Source organism: Mandrillus leucophaeus, unplaced genomic scaffold (assembly GCF_000951045.1).
Source record: "Mandrillus leucophaeus isolate KB7577 unplaced genomic scaffold, Mleu.le_1.0 Scaffold279, whole genome shotgun sequence".
In the NCBI taxonomy this organism is placed as follows: Eukaryota; Metazoa; Chordata; class Mammalia; order Primates; family Cercopithecidae; genus Mandrillus; species Mandrillus leucophaeus.
The window spans coordinates 1116235-1123786 of NW_012102909.1; positions in this window are offsets into that span (position 1 = coordinate 1116235).

Genomic DNA, 7552 nt, shown 5'->3' on the forward strand with positions numbered 1-7552 from the left:
AGACTTATTCACTATTCATAAAAACAGCACTGGAAAGACCCACCCCCCCCATGATTCGATTACCTCCCACTGTGTCCCTCCCATGACATGTGGGAATTATAGGAACTACAATTCAAGATGAGATTTGGACAGGGACACAGCCAAACCATATCTGTAAGGTAGTCATATTCAGCTTCACTTTAAAATTCATGCCATAAATGTAGTTAGGTTTTAATGGAAAGTTCGCATTTTTCTAGCAAATCCACAGTAATTAAGATGCTCTTTCCTGCATGTGTGGTGGGCCAGGGGCAGAACACACATGCACAGGTATGTGCCCATATGTGTTTGACAGCCCAAAGGGGATATTGAATCTATTTGGGAGGACTATTTCAATAGGAAAAGTGGATGGATTCAGGCTATATTTTGAATTTGATTCTAATAGGACTTTACCAGTATTAAATATAGGAAGACAGAAGTATTGGGGTGCTTCCAAGGTTTTTCCTGAAAAACGGGGCAAAGAGTGATAACATTTCATGTACTGAGAGTGCTGGGGATAACCAGGTTTTGGGAGAGTAGTAAGATATTTAAAAAGAGTAAGTTTAAGTGTTAAGTTAGAATGAAGGAATTGAGAAGGTACTCAGATATACCATTCTGGAAATCTTGAGAAAAACAGGGACTAGAAATTGAGTCATCAATGTCTAGACAATATTTAATGACATTGGATCACATGAGATTGTCTAGAACGTAAGTATAGAAAGAAGAGATGGCCAATGATTAAGTCCTGGAACACTAGCAAACAGATGCTGTGTGAAAGAAGAGGAGGCAATAAATGTTACCAAGAAGGAAGGAGTTAAGAATTAAACAAATGGGTCCTGTGTACTAACATACACCAGGCTGTTCAGCTATGCTGGAAGCAGCACATAAACATTTGTTGATTCATGTATTCATTTATTTAAATATTTATTTAGAGAGAAAAAGTCCCTTCCTTTCCCACATAGAACTTAGTCTCTCATGGTGGAAGGTAGGCCACAGCCTAGTAAACAAAAATTCAGAAATCAGAAATTAATAACACAGAAAACAATAAAAATTAAAATTTGGATGGTCAATAAAACCAGTGAAGTTTGTTCTTTAAAAAGACTGGTAGAAGAGGGAAATCCCTCTCAAAATTGACAGAGGAAACAAGAAGAAAAGGCAGAAAAAAAATTATGAAAGTACAATATAAGTACAAATAGAGTAGCTATTTTAAAAATCATAAGACATTATCATGAACAACTTTATGCCAATATATTTAAAAAGCTAAAGTATCCAACAACCACAAAATATACATTGATTTTCCAAGATAGATTATAGGCTGGGTCATAAAACAAGTTTTAATAAATATCAAAGAATTGACATCAGACAGAGTATGTTCTCTGACAAATGTGATTGGATTATAAATCAGTATCAATTATATAGCTAAAAGAATTCTTCAGAGTTTAGAAATTAAGCAGGACTTTTAAAAATAACGCAATGATTCAAAGAAGAAATTATAAGGAAAAAATATTTTGAACTGGATGATAATAAAATCAGTATTTGTGGGATCCAGCTACAGCAGTTTTTAGAAAAAATTTATAGTTTTAAATGCTTATATGACCTAAGTTTTCACATGAATACTCCAGAAATGAAAGAGAAAAGTAAATCTAAAGGAAGTAGAAGAAAGTAAATAATAAAGATAGAAACAGAAATTTTAAAATACAAAGAAGGCTGAAAAATTGACAAATTTGAAGTTTGTTCCTTGAAAAGATTAATAAATTGATACATCCTCAGCAAGACAGAGAATAAAAATACAAATAACCTATACCAGGACTGAAAGAAGAGATATCAGTGAAGATTCTATATTTATTAAAAAGAGGAGGTAATATGAACAATTTTATGCTAATAAAATTTAAAATTCAGATAAAATGAATGAATTTCTAGAAAGATACAACTGAACAAACTTACACACACAAAAAAATGGAAAATCTTAGTAACTTTCCTTCCTTTCCTTCTTTCTTTTCCTTTCCTTTCCTTTCCTTTCCTTTCCTTTCCTTTCCTTTCCTTTCCTTTCCTTTCCTTCCCTTTCCTTCCCTTCCATTCCCTTCACTTCCCTTCCCTTTCCTTTCTTCCTTCCTTCCTCTTTTCTTTTCTTTCCTTTTCTTTTCTTTTCTTTCCTTCTTTCTTTTTTTCTGAGACAGTGACATTCTCTGTTGTCCAGGCTAGAGTGCAGTGGTAAGATTATAGCCTACCATAGCCTTCACCTCTTGGGTTCAAGCAAACCTCCCACCTCAGCCTCCTGAGTAGCTGGGACTACAGGCATGCACCACCACACCTGGCTAATTTTTAAAATTTTTTTGTAGAGAAGCAGTCTCACTATGTTGCCCAAGCCAGTCTTGAACTCCTAGGCTCAAGTGATCCTCCTGCCTCAGCCTTCCAAAGTGCTAGGATTACAGGTGTGAACCACTACACCCAGCTGAAAATCTTAATAACTTTATATCTATTTAGAACACTAGGTTTGCAATCAAAACTCTTATTCGCCACCCCCGCCTCATAAAAACAACCACCAGCAATAGCAGGAACAAAATCTCGGTCTCTAAAATAGTTTTATAAGGCTAGCATAACATTGATGCCAAAACCTGACAGTATTACAATGAAAGAAAATTATAGACTAATATTCTTAATTTAGATGAAAAATTTCTTCATAAGATCTAAGAATACTAGATACAGTAATATATTCAATTGTATTGAAATATATTTGAATGTATATATGTGTTACATGTAATCCAGTAATATGTATATGTATGTATATATGTGTGTGTGTGCATGTATATGCATATGTAAAATCACAACAATGACATTTAGCCTGGGGTTGCAAGATTGGCAAAACACTTGAAAAACAACCAGCATAATTCACCACATTAACAGAATAAATAATAAAAATCTTATGTTCATTTCAAGAGATAAAGATAAAACATTTAACAAAATCTAACATCAATTATTGATAAAGATGTTCAACAAACTATTAGTAATTGAACTAACTGAAGTGAGCATCCTTAACCTGATGAAGAGTGCCTACTAAAAACCTAGATAAGATATAAATGTTTTTCCTTTAAATCTGGATCATGACAAGGCTGCCTGCTCTTACCACTTCCATTCAACATTATGCTAGCAGTTCTGCTAGTTTAATAAGGCAATAACATGATTTTAAAAAGGCATAAAGATTGGAGAAGAAGTAAAACTATCATCTTTTTGCAATTCCATCGCTCTGTCACCCAGGCTGGAGTGCAGTGGCGCGATCTTGGCTCACTGCAAGCTCCGCCTCCCGGGTTCACGCCATTCTCCTGCCTCAGTCTCCCGAGTAGCTGGGACTACAGGCGCCCGCCACCACGCCCGGCTAATTTTTTGTATTTTCAGTAGAGATCACCGTGTTAGCCAGGATGGTCTCGATCTCCTGACCTTGTGATCCGCCCTCCTCGGCCTCCCAAAGTGCTGGAATTACAGGCGTGAGCCACCGCGCCCGGCCATAATTTTTGTTTTTTTAAGAACAGGTTTTGCTCTGTTTCCCAGGTTTGAGTGCAGTAATGCTTACCTGCATCACTGCTTACTGCAGCCTCAACCTCCTGAGTTCAAGCAATCTTCCCGTCTCAGTCTCCCAAGTAGCTGGGACTATAGGTGCCTGCCACCACACCCAGCTAATTTATTAATATTTCTTTTGTAGAGAGGGGGGTCTCACTCTATTGACCAGGCTTGTCTTGAATTCCTGGCCTCAAAAGATCCTCCCACCTTGGTCTCAGAAAGTGCTGGGATTACAGCCATGAGCCACTGTATCCGGCTGGAAAATAAAATGTTAAAGCAATACTATTTACAGTAATATCAAAGCCCATTTATTACTTAGGAAAGAAAGATGTGCAAGACCTCTGTACTTGAAACTCCAAATCTTGTTATTATTAAATTAAAGAAGACATTGAATTATTTTTTAAAAAATTAAGTGGATCATCCAGTCAACCTTCCAGTGTTTGTGGACTGGAAAACTCAATTTTGTCATGATACTTATTCTTCCCAAGTTTATAGATTTAACAAAGTTCCAATTAAAATTCCAGCAAGCTTTTTTCTGTAGAAATTGATGTGCTGACTCTAAGATGTATGTAAAATGTGAAGGATCTAGAAACACAAAAAGAAGAACAGAGCTGGAGGACACCTACTACTTCATTTCAAAACTTACCGTAAAACTATGGTAATCAATATGGTGTGGTATTGGCATAGGACAGACAACTTGATCAAAGGACCAGAAACGAAGGTCTGGAATCAGACCCGCCCATATGTGGGCAATGAATTTTTGACAAAGGCACCAAAACAATTCAATGAGAAAAAGCAACTTCTGTTTGTTTGTTGTTTGTTTTTCAACAAATGGTCCTGGAACAACTGAATAGCTAAATGGCAAGAAAAGAACCTCAAACCTTCTCTCTATACATACACCAAAATTAATTTCAGATGGATCAAAGATTTAAAAATATAAGCAAGAACTAAAGGGCTTGTAGAAGAAAACATGGGAGTGTATCTTCACAATCTTAGGGGCAGAAATAGATTTATTGGACAGAACATAAACACATAATATAAAATAAAAATTTTATAGATTAGAATTCATCAAAATGAAAAATTTCGGCTCATATGAAGACACCAGTAAGAAAATAAGTAAGCAAGCCACAAACCAGGAGGAAAAATTTGTAATACATATATCTAACAAGAACTTTAATCCAGAACAAAGAATTACTAAAAATTAACAATGAAATCCCAACCCAATAAAAAGTGGCAAAAGCCTTGAACAAATATCTCACAAAAGAAAATGTATGAATGGCTAATAAGCACATGAAAAGGTTCTCTCTCATTATACTATAATCTCCACAAGGGCAGAGAATATATTTGTTTTGTTGGTATTCTTTTTTTTTAATTTTATTTTACTTGAAGTTCTGGGATACATGTGCTGAACGTGCAGGTTTGCTACATATGTATACATGTGCCATTGTGGTTTGCTGCACCTATCAACCCATCATCTAGGTTTTAAGTCCCGCCTGCATTAGGTATTTGTCCTAATGCTCTCCCTCCCCTTTCCCCCCATCCCCCAGCAGGCCCCTGTGTGTGATGACTTAAAGATGAGCAGAACTTAGGCCGGTGTCTTAGTCTATTCAGTCTGCTATAACAAAGTACCTTAGACTGCGTAGTTTATAAATGAAACTCACAGTTCTGAAGACTGGGAAGTTCAAGACCAATGCACTGTCAGATTCAGTGTCTGGTGAGGACCTGTGTCTCATAGATAGCACCTTCCATGTGTCCTTAAGTGGCAGAAGGGGAAACAGGCTTCCTCAAGCCTCTTTTATAAGGGAACTAATGCCGTTCATGAAGGCTGCCCTCATAATCCTACCACCTCTCAAAGACCACACTTCTTCATGCCATCACCTTGGGCCTTAGGTTTCAACATAAGAATTTTGTTGGGGGCACAAACATTCAGTCCACAGCCCCTGGTATGGGAAGTGCAAAGGTCCAGGGAAGGAAGCAGGCCCTCCCACAGAGAGGCTTCTGAATGGAAACAGAGCAAGCTGGGGTAGGAGAGAAACATTCCACTGAGATGGAACTTGACTGGTTAAGAATCTATTAGACAGAACTGGATTTTTACATGCCAAACAAAAGGGCCTATGTGATTATTTCTAGAGTACTCAGAAAGCCAGCAGGACATGCCTGATATTTCATCCAGATATGGAGAAAAGAGTAAGTCCAGAAATGTTGGTTTAAAGGTCCATGGGAGAAGGAATAAAATTGCTTAATGTTTTCACATTAAAAAAAGAAAAGAAAAAAAAAAGAACAAGTTCTCAACATCATTAGTTATTAGAGAAATGCAAAATAAAACCACAATGAGATGGCAATTTCCACCAACTGGAATGTCTAAAATTTAAAAAGTATTGGCAATACTATATTAGCAAGAATGTGGAGAAGACTGCAACTCTCATACGTTGCTAGTGGGAACACAAAATGATACAACCGCCCTCCCACAAGATGCTGATTTCTGTGGTCCTTCTTTATAGTCTCCCATTGAAACAGTCCTCCCAAATAGATCCAATGTTCCATTTGGGCTGTCAAACAGAGATCTGCCCATCTGTGTTCTGCCTCTGGCCCATCACACATGCAGGAAAGAACATTTTAATTACTGTGGATTTGCTAGAAAAATGTGAACTTTCCATTAAAACCTAACCACATTTTTGTCATCAATTTTAAAGTGAAGCTGAATATGACTACCTTACTGATATGGTTTGGCTGTGTCCCCACCCAAATCCCATCTTGAATTGCAGCTCCCGTAATTCCCATGTGTTATGGGAAGGACCCAGTGGGAGTTCATTAAATCATGGGGGCGGTTTGCCACATATTATTCTCCTAGTAGTGATTAAGTCTCACGAGATCTGATGGTTTTATAAGAGGAAACCCCTTTCTCTTGGCTCTCAATTCTCTCTTGTCTGCCACCATGTAAGACATGTCTTTTGCCTTCTGCCATGATTGTGAGGTCTTCCCAGCCACATGGAACTGTGAGTCCATTAAACCTCTTTTTCTTTATAAATTACCCAATCTTGGGTATGTCTTTATCAGCAGTATGAAAACGGACTAATACACTTACCTTTCACCATTTACTCTATTTTCTCTTTTCAAACTAAATAATAATCTCTTAATTTCCGTATCTCCAGAACCTATTATTATAGTTTCTGGACTATGATGAGGTGCAATAGCCATGAATTTAGTTGCTTTCATGTGGAACATAAATGCCAGGAAATAAATTGTTTGGAAAGTATTACATGTTTTACTATTCATTTACTCAAAAGTATTTTTGAGCTCTTATTTTCTCCTTCTTAATTTAAAAAACCTGCGGCTATTGAAGGAGAGATCATGTATTCATTTATTTCTTAGCTACTGGGCAGAGCAAAAATCAGTAATTAGAATAAATGTGTTTTCCATGAAATTTTACACTCAAATCAATATTGTAACTGCAGTGAAATTGGCATCACATTCTAAATAAGGGACTGAGTTATTCTTGTAGGAAATAGAAACCTGGTATGAAAAGTAAGTGCTTATCAATAACACTTCCAGGAAGCAATTTTTACTCCAAGGGCAATTTGCTGTGCGTGCTGGGTCACGGCTGAGTTCAATGCTTCGGAACTTTAGATGATGAAAATGCCTTTATTCCACATTATGTGCACTGCTGAGTTTCAGTTGAAAGGGTCCTTAGAGACCACCTGGTTCAACCCCTTTTCCTTTTTATTTTCTTTCTTTCTTTCTTTCTTTCTTTCTTTCTTTCTTTCTTTCTTTCTTTCTTTCTTTCTTTCTTTCTTTCTCTCTCTCTCTCTCTCTCTTTCTTTCTTTCTTTCTTTCTTTCTCTTTCTTTCTTTCTTTCTCTCTCTCTTTCTCTCTCTTTCTTTCTTTCTTTCCTTCTTTCTTTCTTTCTTTCTTTCTCTTTCTTTCTTTCTTTCTTTCTTTCTTTCTTTCTTTCTTTCTTTCTTTCTTTCTTTCTCTCTCTCTC